At 47.5% G+C, this 17,702-nt stretch overlaps 3 non-coding genes across 3 annotated transcripts; 1 reads left to right on the top strand and 2 right to left on the bottom strand.

Annotated features, from left to right (window-relative positions):
• Positions 1–9,203: 9,203 nt before the first annotated feature.
• Positions 9,204–9,294, bottom strand: TRNAY-GUA (transfer RNA tyrosine (anticodon GUA)). Its single transcript is given in 2 exon segments — positions 9,204–9,239; positions 9,258–9,294. It is a non-coding gene; the product is annotated as a tRNA-Tyr (tRNA).
• A 1,971-nt stretch (positions 9,295–11,265) lies between these two features.
• Positions 11,266–11,356, bottom strand: TRNAY-GUA (transfer RNA tyrosine (anticodon GUA)). The gene is given in 2 exon segments: positions 11,266–11,301; positions 11,320–11,356. It is a non-coding gene; the product is annotated as a tRNA-Tyr (tRNA).
• Positions 11,357–14,499: 3,143 nt separating this feature from the next.
• TRNAY-GUA (transfer RNA tyrosine (anticodon GUA)) lies at positions 14,500–14,590 on the top strand. Its single transcript is given in 2 exon segments — positions 14,500–14,536; positions 14,555–14,590. It is a non-coding gene; the product is annotated as a tRNA-Tyr (tRNA).
• Positions 14,591–17,702: the final 3,112 nt, after the last annotated feature.

Raw genomic sequence — 17,702 nt, 5'->3', positions numbered from 1 at the left:
CTATTTTTTTTCTGAATTTTCGAATATTACTGTACTTGGTTTAACCCTGTGATGCCCGGCGCATCACTTTTAATACAGATCGTAAAAAATGTAAATAATTTGAATTTCTGCTCACATGACGTCCAGTATTGCTGAAATACTAGAAGACGCAGTCTTTTCCACATATTTATAAAAACAAGACCTAAGCTCTAGCTCTCAGAGATGCTGCTGATAGTAACGCTGCATTAGCAAAATATGGAACGGTTTCGAAATGCGGTCTTGATTTACTTCATGGGTCTGCGTATTTATGCCCAGTTTTGTCGACCTTGAAGAAAAAAAATCACGAAAATTAGCTATTGTTTATTATGTTACGGTGTTCTGATATACTTCGTAAGTTTTTAATATTTCTGCTCTGAACGGACCATTAGAGAATAAATACTGGACGTTGATAACTTTCTGCGACATTTTCAATCCCTTAACATTACTGGGTTAAAACTGGGCTTAAAAGATTTTGGCCAGATTTGACATGAGCTGTTAATTTTTGCCTCCGTAGGGCTTTCCAGCAGCATCTTTAACTTGGATGAACGACATCACATTTTCGTTGTCGGTGATGAGGTAACTATATGACGCTAATTCTGTAATAATGAAGGTGGGGAAATATCATTTCTCATGCAATAAAAAAAACTAAAAATCAATAGTGCACTGAGGAATTCACAAAATCTAAATTAGCGATTTTCTTTCACTTGATTCATTCCTCTTAGCAGGACAAAAATAAACGCACCATGCTGTTTGTAGAAAATATTATTGCCCCTGATGCTGATAGTTAATAAACGACAATGAAGTGTATCACTCATGGGGCCCATGAACAAAGTCCCACTGTGCCTCCATTATGACGCGTTCGCGCTGTTGTTGCTTCGTTGTTTGATGAATTACTGCCGTTTATGAATTAACGACATCGTTGAGGGTACGGACGTGCAAAGTGCCTCCAAAATATGAAGGCGACATTGACGACAAATAGAGGTGGCCTGTATCGGTAGATTATCACGTTCTAAAATCGAGTACGCTACTTTCACTGAGAAATGAGCTTTTATAAGCTAGAAAAGAAAGAAAAAGAAATGCGGGTGTCACCACCACCGGCCGATTTCTCAACTGCGGTGTGTTAATACAGCTTTTTTTTTTTGCACAGATGGACGCTATAGGCTAAACCGCCATTCGCTTGGAAGCGGTCATCGAACCGGAGTCCTTTTCGATGTAGACGCCACGTGTTTGGCGTAAGTGGCGAGGAATATTTTACATGCAGTGTTCTCAGAAATAAACGCGTCTTCTCATGCACACCGAGGAACAGCCGCAGAGGGTCAATTTTTACTAAAAATGAAAAGTGGAGGGAGAGAGAGAGAGAGAGAGAGAGAGAGAGACTCTTTAATGAAATACAGAGAATTTAGCCGGCGTTTAAATTACGCTGACATGCTACTCTGCGTAGGGAGGGTAATTTTGGAGGTGAAGACAGAAAGGATAGGAGCGTGGAAGAGGTAAAAAAAAACAAAAATAAAATGCGGCCATGAAATGGCTATTAAGGATGCAATGGCGAGTATTGATGTAACCTATGAAATGATGGAGTGCATAGTCCGACAAATGGGCTGACGAAGTTCACTGCATGAAGAATGCATGAAGGTAACGTGCAAGTGAATTTAGAGCTTATCGAGATGTCCAATGTCTTTTAAATATGTAAACAGAAAGTTCATTGCAAGTCTCTGTTGCCTAAGGCAGGCTAAGGGACCTAAAACTTTGTCCATTGTTAGCGGCACTGTGCAGAGCTTCTGCATGCAATGTTCATAGTACGCACGCTCGTTAGCATACGCAGGACACTCAAGCAGGATATGTTCCACAGTTTCTATCGAGGCACAGTTGTCACAATGCGGACTGTTCATTTGTCCAAAACGGTATCGTAAGCCGTTTGTATATGCAGCATTCAGACGAAGTCGATGATAAAGTGTTTCCAGATGTCGAGGAATTCTGGGTGAGAGTCTTGATCTAAGATGTGGGTCGACTGAGTGAAGAAATTGGTACTGATGTGTCGGCAAACTCCAAAGCCGATACGTTTCTTCGGAAGCAAAACTTTTAGCCATTTGGGACGCATCAGATTTCGTGAAAAAGCTTCGAATGTATCTCCGATGTTGATGGACCGTACGGGCCGCTTCATCTGATTTTTCATTAGCCAGAATGCCACAGCGTTAATTGGCCTCAGTGTTCCCCTGTGGTGACTCGGGCCAGCTTTTGTTTTGAGTGAAAATTGATTCCGTGACTCGCTCTGGCAGTGCTGACGTCTGTCCTATAGCAAGAGGCATATATATTGCTGAGGAAATTGTGTTTGAAAATTTTCCGCAGCTATATTCAAACCCTTGACGGCAACGCCGGAGAAGGACCCCGTGGATAGCGATGTAACGTAACTTCAGCGATCCGCGAGAAATAAACTATCTTGACGCACCGCAGTTTACTTGTGAAGAGGCCGGTTATGGCGGCAGCTATATTTCATGTTTTTACCTTCTCCCGCTTATAGAAGCTTTGTTCTCGATACTGTGAACGAATAGTGGTTCCACATCTCGCGCCATGCTTGGAATCTGATTTCAGCCCAAGTGCAGCCTTAGGGCTACCGCAAGAAGCAAGAAAGAAGAAAATCCGTTCTGGTATACGTTGGCCGAACCCGGTGCCACTGCCTCTCTGGGGCGGCCGTTGTATCAGATAAGCTAACAAGGGCTGTTAGTCCGTAATTATTCCTTTATTTAAAATTTACTCCACAACTGGGAATTCTCCTGGATTCCTGGAAGCTGGATTGTAATCACAGCCGGCGCAAGCAGATCAACTTCGTTCGTCGAAGTCTTAGACCACTCGGCCATCGTCGCTTTTTTTTTTAAAGGGGCCCTGCACCATAATCTGAGTGCATTGTTTTGCTTCCTTGTTGTAATTGTTGAGTTATGGCGACGCTATTACCACCGGTCATAACACGCATATTTCTGTATTCAATATTTTAAGTTGCTCGAGAATCAAAATCATGGCACTGACGGCGTCGGCACAGAGCGGTGGTCTTTTGCATTTTTGCAGCGGATATGACCAGCTGGCGAGCGATTATGATTGGATGAACAACTAATAACAAGCTAATTGTGTTCGTGAGCAAAAATATGTTATGTTTTGTTGTATCCTTTTATATTAAATTGAAAAAAACTAGCATCTTTTCTTACGCAAAAGCATTTCAAAGCTTGTTAGAAAAAAAAAGCCCCAGCAGAGGCGCTGGCTATTACTTTGAATCAAAGAACTTCGTTGCCTCCTGCTGCGCCGCTCTGCCTAAGCTCCGCCCACAACCGGTGTCGCACTTCGCCGCCGTGCAGCAGTGCCTGAGCGCTGCTTGGTTTGGTATACAAATATCGCAACGAAAGACAAGATCGCCTTGTTATCAGAAAGACTGCCAGCTATACTCGAGCAGCGACAAAGCATGCCTGCTTATGTTGCGAGCTTACGGCAACGGCACCGCTCGCGGGCGCTCCGGGCGACGAGCTCTGCTGCTGACTGGCTGCCGTGGTCGTCGCTAGGCCTATAGCTCGTTTCGCGTTGAAGCCTCAGTGGCCGGCGCTTCGGAAGGCGCCTGCGCTATAATAAAAGGCCTACTCTTCACACCGCTTTTCTGTAAACGGCATTATCTGGCAATAAAATAATAGCGTGGTCAATTTCCGCTACGCCCTCAGCAGCGGAGCTAGCGGGCGCCAGTCGAGCCGGACCCCGTCGGGTCAGAGGCAGCTGCGAGGCGGTTCTCGCAACAAATTCGCTCGTGCCACAGTTGTCCCTTTTACCAGCAACTCGGTATTGGCCAGTGACCCAGAAAAATGATATATTTCTCATTTTCCTATCCCAGGCTTTATTACTTACGTCAAGAACACTCTTTAGCTCGTTTCTATGACGCCGGCAGACGGGATCTCGTCTGCCGGCGTCCAGGCTCGGCTTACTTCACGTTCGCAGAAGAAAATACAAAAACAGCCATGCTACCTGAAAGGATGCTTTCTAGATTCGAGCAACGACAGCATGCCTGTAATAGACCCTTTAGAAAATTCAGTCTGGCAACTCGGCAGGCATCATCATCAGCAACTTCCGTCGGCGCCGTGCGCCATATTTTGGGCACCTTTGGCTGGAAGACGCGCAGCTATAGCGCTCTGCACAGCCTTTGCTCTAGTTTCCACCTTGTGGCATGTCTGGTTGCGTTTGTGAAAGCGATGGCGGAAAATTTGCAGTGATCGAGGAACCTGACTGTCATCCCGGGCGGAATTTCGGAAAGGCTTTTGAACTCCTATTGTCCGGCCGCACCTCTCAGCGAAGCTACAAGCCGGTATTACTGCGATCCGTCGACAGGCGGAAAATTTGCAGTGGTCGAGGGACCTGACTGTCATCCCGGGCGGATTTTCGGAAAGGCTTTTGGACTCCTATTGTCCGGCCGCACCTCTCAGCGAAGCTACAAGCCGGTATTACTGCGATCCGTCGACTGTGCGCGTTGCTGTGTCACCCTGCAGGTCGAATCTACTGTCGATAAAGGAGGGCTAACAACACTTGGACCGGACTCGACTACGAGCAGGCGCACTGCAGGGCGAAATGCGTGTGGATCCGGATATGGGCGCTCGATCAGCAGTGCCGGTGCGCTAGCCGTCGGTGCGAAATCAGTCGCGTTGTAGCTGTTCACCATCTAGGCCTAGCGACGACTAGGGCAGTCGGTGACCAGCGAGCAGTTCGTCGCCCTGCGTTGCCGCAGGCGGTGTCGTTGCCGAAAGCTCCACTATAGCACAGGCATGCGGGCGTTGCTAGAATCTCGGAAGCATCCTTTCTAGTAGCATGGCTGTTTTGTATTTTCTTGTGGGAACGTAAAGTAAGGCGAGCCTGCCGACCGGCCAGCCTGGATCCCGTCTGCCGGCGTCATAAAAACGAGCTAATGAGTGTTCTTGACGTAAATAATAAGCCCTGGGATAGGGAAATGAGAAAATATATCATTTTTCTGGGTCATTGGTCAACACCGAGTTGCTGGTAAAAGTGGCAACTGTGGTACGAGCGAATTTGTTGCGAGAACCGCCTCGCAGCTGCCGCTGGCGCGACGCTGGGGTCCGGCTCGACTGGCGCCCGCTAGCTCCGCTGCTGAAGGCGCCGTAGAAATTGACCATACTTTTATTTCGTTGTGAGATGATGCTGTCGACAGCAAAGCGGAGTGAAGAATAGGCCTTCAATTATAGCGCAGGCGACTTCCGAAGCGCCGGCCCCTGCCGCTTCGATGCGAAGCAGCACGGCCGACAGGCAGCCGCAGAGCTCGTCGCCCGGAGAGCCCGCGAGCGGTGCTGTTGTAGAAAGCTCGCAACATCAGCAGGCATGCTTTGTCGCCGCTCGAGTATAGCTGGCAGTCTTTCTGATAACAAGGCGATGCCGTGTTTTCTTGCAATATTTGTACACCAAGCCAAGCAGCGCTCAGGCACTGCTGCGCTGCGGCGAAGTGCGACACCGGTTGCTTGCCGCTGCGTGTGTCCCTGCTTGCTGTGGTGTGGCAGTTCGGAAGCGGTGACCGGAGCGGCGCGCCGGACGTGTTGCCGGACATGTGTCTCCTGCTTTAGCCAGAGTGCACAGGCACTGACCGAACGAAAACACACAGCTGCTGCTGCTGTACTCCGCCTATGTCGCCGTCGTTTGCTGCATGTTCGCAACGGAGAGAACGACGGCGCTCCTCGCCGCGCCGCATCGTCGTGCTCTTTTTCGCGCACACGGAACTCTCTATGAATGGACGTGGATGCTTGAAAATCCAAAACAAGCGCGTTTGAGCTACGTTTTGATTTTGTGACGCGCCGAAATAGTCGCCAGCATCTGAATGCATATCCTCGAGTGCGCTGAAGGTGGCACCTTTATTTTTGTGCTCACTATACAGCGGAGCGGCTACACGGTAGGAGGAACTTTTCGCTGCTCTTTCAATACTTCTGTCATTTATTTTAATGTGAAAACAAACAGGTCACGGACGAGAAGAAAGAAGCATGCAGCTACTCCATGCGCTCCGTGCTCTGGAAACAGCTTGTTTCCGTGCGCGTCTCTTCGCCGCGCTGGCTGCAGAAAGGCACACAGCAGCATGCCGGCATCGCGACTATAGCTTGGAGCAGAGAGCCAATGTCAAGGATACATGGCTAGGACGCAGAAACAAGAAAATTGCGCTTGTTGTGGCTTCGCCGGGCGCCGTACTTTTCAACCTGGCCCGAGCGCATACCGGCAGGCGTATGCCCAAGTAATGGCGGAGGCACCGCGGTTTGCGCACCACACACCAGATGGCGCTGAATTTTCTAAAGGGTCTATAGAGTGGAGCTTTCGGCTCCTTCGCTCCGTCTCAGTCTAGCGCCCACGTGCTTTTAACCATCGAAGCGACGCCGTCAGCGTCAGCGGAAACGTGTTACAGCGACCAGGAAACCATAAGAAGCTATCTTCCGGGACGTTGTGGTGACGTGCTCGTGCACGCTGTTTCGATTGGTCTCGCCGCGTGTTGTCAGTGGGTGAGTGAAACGGCAAAGAGAAGACCGGGAAAATTTGAGTAGAGGGCAATTTTTTGTTTGCTTGTATTTTGAAAATTCATTCCTTAATAACTCCCGTTCTAGTGCACCGATTCCAGTAATTCTTTTTGATTCGGTATCTGCGTGTCATGAAGAAATCATCTAAAGCATATGAAAAAAGCGTTGCTGGGCCCCTTTAAGCGTAGCATTTATTAGAGCGAAATATTGTTCAATGTACGTGAACTATTCACAAAGTGTTTAGGACGCAGTATTAAATCTGATTAAAAAAAAAGACACCTCCAGGCAAGAAGGCTGTCGAACTACTAACAGCTGCACCGTGAACACTTGGGAAGTAGTATCAAGGCCACCCGAGGCAGCAAAGCACCACAATGGAGGCGAGGCTGTGCATATCATCAAGACAGGGTGCCGATTCGGTTTCAAGTCTGTATGGGCATATATTTCCCTGAGGTGTAGTATTAGTCGATGAATATGGGATTATATTGATGTAACAGATTCACAATGCCGGTCCGGTAAGAAAGGACTTATCAAGGGGTTCATCAACAAATACCAGTGCAGTAAGGCATCTTGCATCATGAGCAGTAGAATTAATTTGCGTCTTCGATGTCCACTGCAGGGCATCCCAGGCATTTTTGCGTGCTTACAATCAATGCAGCAATGCTCTATGGTACTGGAACGCCACAGAGGCGGCATTTTACCCAGGACACAAGAATGCTCTTGTCCTCTTGCCAATGTCTGTGTGTGTAGCGTATAGAATAAAGTCTTTGTACATGGCGAGAAAGGCCTTTTACGTAATATTTTATGTACAGTCCCCGTCAAAAGTATACAGCCCAAGGGGATTGCTTCTAAGCTGTTTAGCGGGGCTCCCTAGCACATCTAGCCGTCGAAATCTTGGAAGGCTTGAGGACGCGAAGCCATTCCTCTCTGTAGAGGTTACGGTCGCTGAAGGTGCATAATCAGGCACAGAGCAGGCTTTTGCCATATACTTTTGACGGAGGATGTGCGTCCTGTACAACCGTTTCGGCGGTACTGAAAACAAGAACTCACGAGCAAAGCGAACCCGTAAGAAACGAACATCGAAATAGACCTCATGGATTAACACCCATAAACACGAACGACCACAAATATTAGAAGAGGCAATAAGGAAAGGCAAAATAGTAATTAAATTAGCTTTCAAGAACGCACGAACTATCGTGTAGGAAGTGTCTCGGAAAAGCATGAAACGCGAAACAATATTTGTCGCACATAAAGATGGGCTAAAGCAATGGCACCAGCGCTGACAGGCAGGAACACGATATAATGTCTCAAAGATTCAAAACACGAATCCTTCGAAAAGAAACAGACATTATGTGAAACCACTCCTAGCACAAGGAATAATTTTCGCAACATTTTATATTAGTGTGGTCAGAAACAGGTTACTGGTCGTCGCTCTACGGAATATCGAGAGACCACGAGGTACAGAAATCTGGCGTTAGCGCTGTAGGGTTGGCATGCGTTCTTTCCAGTAATGCGCACTCCGGTTATAGGATTTTAATCGAACGTCATGGTACTATGATGGCTTACGCGTACATGCAACACCAGCATATTCAATAGGTGTAAACCATCGCAGCATTTGGAACAATTTATCCGTGCATCTGAAACAGCTGAACTCCTCCGTTAAATGACTAACTTCTTGTCAGCACAGAAAAACACAAGATCATCTGCATGAGGTAATAATATTTTGAGCTCATTACCCTAAATACAAAAACTACGAACGGCACCACAATTCAGAGTACTCATACACAGCGGCTCTAAGTAGTACAAAACGAAGAGCAGCGGAGACAACGGGCAACCTTGTTTCACCGAAGACAGAATGGGCACCGGTTGATGAAAGAGCCATTAATGATCAAGCGTGTGGAGCAGTTAGTATAACAGAGACGTACTCCCTGGGAAAGAAATGAACCCAGATTGACCTGCTCTAAAAGAGAGCAAAGAAATGAGTGGCACACTCGATAAAACGCCTTTGCAAGGTCGCAGCAACATTGAAAAACTATACGCGCAACATAAAGTTAGACCATATTGATGGGCCATTCAAGGCTTGTAATTTCAAATCAAAGTACACGTTGTAGAATTTTGCGAAAATCTTATCACCTACTTTAGAAAGCATGATAGGTCTGTAGTCGTCAACTAATCGTAGTTTGTCTTTACCATCGATTTTACAAGTTAGACTGCGAGGTTCTTCTTCTTGAGACTTTGGCTTTAAACAGAAAGAATAAGAAGTCATCCATCAGTGCTCTTTCAGTTTTTATTATCGTACATAAATTTCCATCACCTTGTTTGGACTGTGCGCAATCGCAGGAAAAGCATAATGTTGTTTTCATCATTGCAATAAATCCGTTGTAAGTCCAGCGTTGCAGTGTGCTTGTGTCTCCTATTTATTGTCCTGCGTCCGTCTTAGCTGGTTCCATCTATGCGCACTATGAACCCAGCAAATTACGCTTTTGTACGAGCAGTAGCTGAATGCGGGACTTTCAAGTTTCAGTGCGACAAAGCCAAGCACGCGGAGTGGCTTAGCGAAGCACGCTGAGGGACTTAGCGACAGGTTGCTGGCGGTAATAATACAGGAATTATAACTACACCGTGCGAGTAGGCACTTACTGAAAAGTAAATAAAAAAGACTCCGTCGAGCCGGATTCGAACCAGCGACCTATGGATCTCCGTAGCACGAGACCTCTACAGTCCACCGCTCTACCAACTGAGCTATCGACGGGGACGAAGCGTGAGTCGGATTCTTTTCTGCAAGTGAGCCGTAGGCAGCCATTAATTCAGGAGTCAGCTTGGAAGGGTATCCTTAGGCAAAGCAATGGCCTCTGGTGGCTTGCGTTGAAATTTGCTCCCCTTGCTTTCTGCGCTGGGAGATTTTTTTTGGTCGTTTTTCATTTTGTCGTCCGGTTCTAAAGGCACTTTGGGTGGTTCTTTTTTGTCCATCTATTTTCTTGCATTGCCGCGATCGTCACTATCCCTTCAATTATTCGTTTTTCATGACCGCATGGGAAATGCAAATGGAGATTCGTGGCTGGCCATTAGTGATAGCCTTATCAGTTTTTAGAATTTCGAACCCGTCATAGCTCTGGCGCTGTAGCTATGGCTAAAAAAATGCTGGTCATCTCGCGCGCCCTTCTTCTTTTGCGCCCTCGTTGCACCGCCCGGCAGTGCATGTCACTCCATACCACACGTGTCCTGTGACCTGCTCTCTCCCCCGTCTACCGTCGATTATCGAGCAGCGGCTTGCACCACAGCGCGGGTAGGATGGATACGCCAATGGGCGGGACAGACAAGACCCCGTGTTATGTGCGTCATGGAGGGACGTGTACCGCTGACACGGAAACGGCTATTACTAACGGTCAGCTAAATATATCAGTTTGTATCTCTTGCGGTCGTGTAAAAGGCATCTTTAAATGAATAAGTTCGATGGATGCAAAGAGAATAAAATAACAAAGCAGGACCAACTAAAGTGGCTAGAGAAACTAACAATTAAGAGAAAGCTGAGCGACGAAAGAAAGTTGTGCAGAACACGGGGAGACATAAATTGCAGCTCAGGCCACCTGGGGCCATTGTCCCTTCTAGGGTAAACTGTCAGGCACGCCGCCTTCTTAATCAAGGGCTGCACACGGCGCACTTGAGGAAAAGAAGTTGCCTGCACCGCCGTCCCCGTCGATACCTCAGTTGGTAGAGCGGTGGACTGTAGAGGTCTCTTGCGATGCAGTTTCCGTCGACATGCCTGTAGCAAGAAAAAATTTCGTGCAAGAAATTTATAACTCACAAAAATTAAAAAAAAAAAGAACGTCTTGACCTGTAGTACGGTTCTTGGAGTGCGACAAAATAAACGCGGTCAAAATCAGTGACACAGACCCGAAGAAATCGGTTGCACAAATTGAGCAACAGGAGGGAATGACGATACTGAGAAGAACGCATTCGAAGTTGACCACCACATTTAATGCTCCTGAAGGCCTCACGTTTGTTATCCTTGGCGTCCTTTTGAATGCAGTTTCCTGTTTGCCTATTTCTGCGCATGTCTTCCTTTCAAGCTGGTTGTAGTCGGCTGTTGCGTACTAGCACGGAGAAGCCGGCTGCACATATACAGGGTGTTTCTCCTAAGACTGTACAGAATTAGAGTGCTTTTTTCAGCGATGTGCATCATTGTCAGCGATTTAGTACACCAGAATATAGCTAATAGACGTGCTAACAGTAGGCTGCTTAACTAATAATGAATAGTTAACTTTTAAACTATTCCTGTTAGGTTCCTCATTTATTGAGAGGCGTTTGGCCCGCCCTAAGTAATATTCATATCAGGTTTTAGAATTTCGAAAACGCTGTTACCGTCGGCACTGTGGCCCAACAGATTTTGGCTGTTTCGACGAGTTACGTGCACTGAAGAGGTTGCTTGGCATGCAAGCTTCTCGAAAGAGCATGCATTTTGGCGTGATATCGTGGCGTGATAAAAATAGAGGCGACAAAGCTAGAGCTGTGTACAGCTGCCGAAACTTACTCGGTGGCATTCCTACAGTTGTGTGTCTAACAAAGCAAAGCACATTGAGAGGCTCAGCGACAGATGATGGATGGAAACTTTATTAAGCAAGTGAGTTTGGACCGTACAAGGTCTCAGGGCCACCGCACAGATGCTGGCGGTAATAATGTGGACACCAAGCGAGTATGCATTTGAATTTAAAAAGAAAAGCACTCCGTCGAGCCGGATTCGAACCAGCGACCTATGGATGTCCGTAGCACGAGACCTCTACAGTCCACCGCTCTACCAACTAAGCTATCGACGGGGACGGAGGCGCAGGCAACTTCTTTTCCTCAGGTGCGCCGTGTGCAGCCCTTGCTTCAGAAGGCGGCGGTGTCCGTTTACAAGCGTTTGCGGCTAGGTAGGCTGGAAACGCTGATTGGGCAAAAAAAAATGTGACGTCATACTGTGATGTCAAAGGTTACGTGATATTTAGTGACGTCATGCCCGGTTGGGGACGTTTATCCTAGAAAGGACAATGTCTGCGAGTGGCTTGCGTTGCAATTTACTCTCCTTGCGTCCTGCACTGGGAGGTTTTCTTTTGTCGTTTTACTTTTTCTTGTTAGGTTGCTTAGCCACTTCAGGTCATCCTATTTTTAAATTTATTTTCTTTAGTTTTCCGCGGTCGTCATTACTTATCCAGGATCCGTTTTTCACGAGCGCGCGAGAAGTACAAATAGAGATTTGAAACTGGCTGTTAGTTATAGCCTGTTTGTAGGAGGTGTTCAGAGGCCTGGATTGAGAACAGCTGGGGATAAGAGTTAATGGAGAATACCTTAGAAATCTTTGATTCACTGATGACATTGGCTTGCTAAGTCACTTAGGAGACGAACTAAAAAGCATGATCAATGATTTAGACAGGCAGCACAGAACGATGGGGCTAAAAATTAACATGCAGAAAACCAAAGTAATGGCCAATAGTGTCTGAATTGAACAGCAGTTTACAATCGGTAGCGAGGTGCTGGAAGTGGTAAGAGAACACGTATACTTAGGGCAGGTAGTGACCGCAGGTCCGAACCGCGAAAGCGAAATGACTAGAAGAAGATTGGGGTGAAGCGCATATGGCGGGTTCTCTCAGATCATGAATGACAGTTTACCAATATCCCTCGAGAGAAAAGTGTACAACAGCGCTTTATCTCGCCAGTACTCATCTATGGGGCAGAAATGTGGAGGATAACGAAAACGGCTCAGCTTAAGTTAAGGACCACGCAGCGAGCTATGGAAAGGAAAATGATAGGTGCAACGATAAGAGACCGGAACCGGTCAGTGTGTGTGAGGGAACTAACACGTGTTAATGACATCCTAGTCGAAATCAAGAGGAAGAAATGGGCGCCCGCAGGGCATGTAATGCGAAGGCAAGCATAGCAAGGGGCGCCAGAAGGTAAGGTTGGCGGGTGAGATGACGAAGTTTGCGGGAATATCACATCCGCGGCTGGCACAGAGTAGGTTTAATTGAAGAGATAAGGGCCGACTACGCCGACTTTGCCCTGCAGTGGGCGTAGTCAGGCTGATGATGGTGATGATAGTTATAACCGTATCAGTTTTTTAGAATTTCGAAAACGCGCTTACCTCTAGTGCTGTGGGTCAACAGTATGTTTGCCATCTCGCGCTCCATTGAAAAGTCACTTGGCCCGCACGCTGCAGCGTCCACCAGTAAACGCCACAAGGGTGTAAGAAACATTTCTTACACCGTGCCCGTCACTACACAGCTCACGTGTCGCGTGAACTTCTCTCTCCCATCTGCTCTGGAGCAGCAAGCAGCGATGGCCACCGCAGCGTGGGTATCTATAGGTTGCCCAGTGCGCCATGGAGTAGCGCGTACTGATAAGCGTCGTAGCGCATGCGTCAAGGATGCGTGACTTTTAAAAGGCACACGATATGGCCAAAATTTATTCAGCCACAGCGCCAGGAAATTCTGAGTACTGATACGGCTCTAACTGACGGCCAGTTACAAACCTCTACTTGAATTTCTCATGCGCTCGTGAAAAACGCATCCTGAATGAATAATGACGACCGCGGAAAGCTAAAGAATATTATAAGAAAATAAGACACACTAGAGTGGCTAAAGAACCTAACAAGGCAAAGCAACATGACAACAAGAAAGCTCCACAGCGCCAGGAAATTCTAAGTACTGATACGGCTGTAACTGACGGCCAGTTAGAAACCTCTATTTGAATTTCTCATGCGCTCGTGAAAAACGCATCCTGAATGAATAATGACGACCGCGGAAAGCTAAAGAATATTATAAGAAAATAAGACACACTAGACTGGCTGAAGAACCTAACAAGGCAAAGCAACATGACAACAAGAAAGCTCCACAGCGCCAGGAAATTCCAAGTACTGATACGGCTGTAACTGACGGCCAGTTACAAACCTCTACTTGAATTTCTCATGCGCTCGTGAAAAACGCATCCTGAATGAATAATGACGACCGCGGAAAGCTAGAGAATATTATAAAATAAGACACACTAGAGTGGCTAAAGAACCTAACAAGGCAAAGCAACATGACAACAAGAAAGCTCCACAGCGCCAGAAAATTCTAAGTACTGATACGGCTGTAACTGACGGCCAGTTAGAAACCTCTATTTGAATTTCTCATGCGCTCGTGAAAAACGCATCCTGAATGAATAATGACGACCGCGGAAAGCTAAAGAATATTATAAGAAAATAAGACACACTAGACTGGCTGAAGAACCTAACAAGGCAAAGCAACATGACAACAAGAAAGCTCCACAGCGCCAGGAAATTCCAAGTACTGATACGGCTGTAACTGACGGCCAGTTACAAACCTTTGAATTTCTCATGCGCTCGTGAAAAACGCATCCTGAATGAATAATGACGACCGCGGAAAGCTAGAGAATATTATAAAATAAGACACACTAGAGTGGCTAAAGAACCTAACAAGGCAAAGCAACATGACAAAAAAAAAGATGCCCAGGCTTAGCTTGGTTAAGCCAAGAATGCGTTGCATATTGCGCGGTCTTTTTTTTTAGGGCGAGGTATTGCTTGGCGGCACTCGATTTTCTCGGCAAGACGTCACGCGCCGGCGCAGCGCCCCTAGCGGGTGGAGCGGGAGTCAGGTGGTGGCTGCGGCCGCGCGCGACCGCGCGAGTTGGAGTCCAGCTTTTCCTCCGGCTGTCGTGACGTCACGTCACGTGGTTGCGCTCAAGGTCAATGGTGGCTGCCCAGCCGCGCCCAAGCGCTGAACTGGGTGATTGCAACATGCAACGCATAAAAAGCTCTTAGTGCAGAACACAAGAAGTGTAAATTGCAACGCAAGCCACCCGTAGCCACTGTTCTGTCTATGGCACGTGGTCTAAGGTACACGGATAATATCGACAGCGACTCCTGAACCAGGAACTGTATATAGCGCATTCAGAGGAAAAGAAACCAGTTTCGCCTCCGTTCCCGTCGATAGCTCAGTTGGTAGAGCGGTGGACTGTAGAGGTCTCATACTGCGGACATCCATAGGTCGCTGGTTCGAATCCGGCTCGACGGAGTGCTTCTATTTTTAGATGCATACACGCTCAGTGTAGCACAGCTGCTAGATTTTTACTGTCACAAATTCTTATTATTGTCCTACAAACGCTGGTATTGTTATGGAACGCACGAAAAGCTGTATCTTCTTTTTTCTTTCAATTTCCGGCGTGTTCTTGCGCAAACTATCATTGCTTAGTAATTACAGGCGACTTCACCTAAATTTTTATACAGGGTGTCCCAGCTAACTTGGACCAAGGTTTATAAAAAAAACTAGCGTTGTTCAGAACTGAAATCGCGTGGATGTTGTTAGGGTTTTTCTAAAGTTACAGTACCATTTTTTCGCTCCTCCTATTTGATTAATTAGTCGAGATAAATAAAATAACTTTTTAAATATAGCTTGAAACGTTCAGGCGTGAATAGGAAAGTTGTGGAGCTCCACAGATATTGTCCAACCCAGGCACTTCCAAGGAGGTAGACTTAGCGTGGCCGTTTTTATTCGGGAAAAACGAAAGCCCGCGGAGTTTAAAAAATACCACGTGACAGCGCGCTCCGTGCGCCTGAATTCGCCGCGTTACAGCGCTCTCATCCTTGCTTTGTAAAAAGCATCACTCGCTTCGCGCCTTTTGGGCTGCCCAAGACAGAGCTTCGCGTTGAGTTTGGTTGCAAGATAAGCGCCAGTGGGCACGGGCGGCAGTTGAAAGAAAGCGCGGCTCCCGTTTCTTCGGCGATAATTGCGCTCTCACGTTAGCAGGATGCATGCGGAGGAATGATGACAATCTCATGAGTTCGAATTTGGGAGCAAGATCCCAACAAGCAAGGACGCATATAACAAGCTTCATAACGTCGTGTGAATCACGATGAAAAACGGAAGCCGCGCTTTCAACTGCCGCTCGTGCCCACTGGCGCTTATCTTGGAACCAAGCTCAACGCGAAGCTCTGTCTTGGGCAGCCCGAAAGGCGCGAAGCGAGTGATGCTTTTTACAAAGCACGGATGAGAGCGCTGTAATCGCGGCGCATTCGGACGCGGAGCGCGCTGCCACGTGGTATGTTTCAAACTCCGCAGGCTTTCGTTTTTCCCCAATAAAATCGGCCACGCTAAGTCTATCTCCTAGGAAGTGCCTGGGTTGGACAATATTTGTGGAGCTCCACAACTTTCCTATTGGCGCCTGATCGTTTCAAGCTATATTTAAAAAGTTAATTTATTTATCTCGACTAATTATTCAAATAGGAGGAGCGAAAAAATGCTACTGTAACTTTAGATAAGCCCTAACAACGTCCATGCGATTTCAGTTCTGAAGAACGCTTAGTTTTTTTTTTTATAAATCTTGGTCCAAGTTAGCTGGGACACCCTGTATATAAAACACAGGTTTCCGCACTCGTAAACGTTGCCGTTAACGCTATAGTGCGTGGTTACCAGCAAACTAAAATTGTGGAAAATAACTTCTGAAAATCTCAAATTGTGGGTTTTAACTTCCCTGAGTGATACCTGGGCTGTGAGAAACGCCGTAGTGGAGGGCTTTGGATTTTTAGCCGGCCAGCGTTTAGCCAGGAAACGCTGGCCGGTATTGAACACAGGCGTTTGCGATGAGCGTACATTCAAGTGACGTACTGCTGCGGCTGTCTTGGTGCTGCTTACCGTGTATCAACGCATATGTCCTTGCTTTTCCGTCGCGCGACTTTCTGCATGCATGACTTTCGGGGCGATGCGGGCATCGTTAAAAGCAGGGGCGGAAGACAGGGAGTCGGGATGAACAGTTTGATCAACCGAAGCTCACCGCTCTCAAAGTGTCTGTCGCAGCAGTTTCCCAACCCTGTCATATGCCGGAAGCTGCGGAATTCTCTGTCGCTATCTGTTTCTTAATCCGTGCAAAACAGAGTGCTGATGAATCGGTAAAATGCACGCAGACTTAAGGATGCAGTTCGGCTGACATCATGCTCAGTCTGTGGCGCTCACTTGGACGCGGCTACGCTGCTGTGTGTGTCGAGCGAAACCTGAGCGACCAGTCAGTTGTCTTAACCTTACCGAAGCGTTGTTGGGACTTTGGCATCCCACCGCTGCCACCACTGTTTGGACTGGTTGTCCGAGCCAGGAAACGGTCGAGGCGACGGTGAGTCAAATGACTTATGTACAGTATGTACAAGGGCTTTTACATGATACAAGGGACAAGAGCACCACGGGACAAGAGCACACAGAAGGGCGGCCTCGGCGGCGAGCGTAGCTCCGGCGTGATGGCTCTTCTGCTGCCCGTCTGCTGCGCGGGTACAGCGCGGCTCCGCTTTTAAAGCCGCTGGTAACGGTTACGGCAGCCAGCCGTTCAAATCCTCCAATCAGGTCACGGCACTGGCCACCATTCAAATTAGACCAATGGTCGAGAGCCGGCGAGCGTCGGAGGAGTTCGCACCGACGGAGAGGAGGGGAGGAGGAAGGGTCCGTGTCGGCGCCGGCGAGACGGCATGAGTCACGCTGCACGTCGCGACATGCCCGAGAGAGTCTGGGCCTGCTTTGAGCGACGGCGGGCGCGCTACGCTGGTTTAGACAGGCCCGCCAGCGAAATGGGAGCTCCGGCACTACAGCGTGCAACGTCGACGAGGCTGCACGCGATATTATACAGTCAGCCACCTAAGCTAGAGCTTAGGTCTTGTTTTTATTAATATGTTGGAAAAGACTGCGTCTTCTTGTATTTCAGCAATACTGGACGTCATGTGAGCAGAAATTGAAATTATTGACATTTTTTACGATCTGTATTAAAAGTGATGCGCCGGGTATCACAGGGTTAAACCAAGTACAATAATTTTCAGAAAAAAAAGCGCCCAACGTGGGGCTCGAACCCAAGACCCTGAGATTAAGAGTCTCATGCTCTACCGACTGAGCTATCCGGGCTTTTTTTTATTTATTTATTTATTGCCTGACTTCGGCAAGAACCACAGTACACAAATACACTTACAGAGCACAATGAGCAATAATTAACAACACTATCCGCATGGGGGTGTGTGGCTTCGTCATGTTAAAACTCCTTAAGCGTCACCAAAGGCTCGACTCTTTCGAGCCACTCGGGAGCTTCAGGAGCAAGTTTCTGAACTTCAATATACTTATGCATGCACTCCCGAAAATAGATCCGTGCTGGCCGTGC

The sequence above is a fragment of the Amblyomma mixtum genome, chromosome 2 (assembly GCF_055824585.1).
Source record: "Amblyomma mixtum isolate Tamu chromosome 2, ASM5582458v1, whole genome shotgun sequence".
NCBI lineage: Eukaryota > Metazoa > Arthropoda > Arachnida > Ixodida > Ixodidae > Amblyomma > Amblyomma mixtum.
This window is presented reverse-complemented; position numbering and strand designations above follow the sequence as displayed.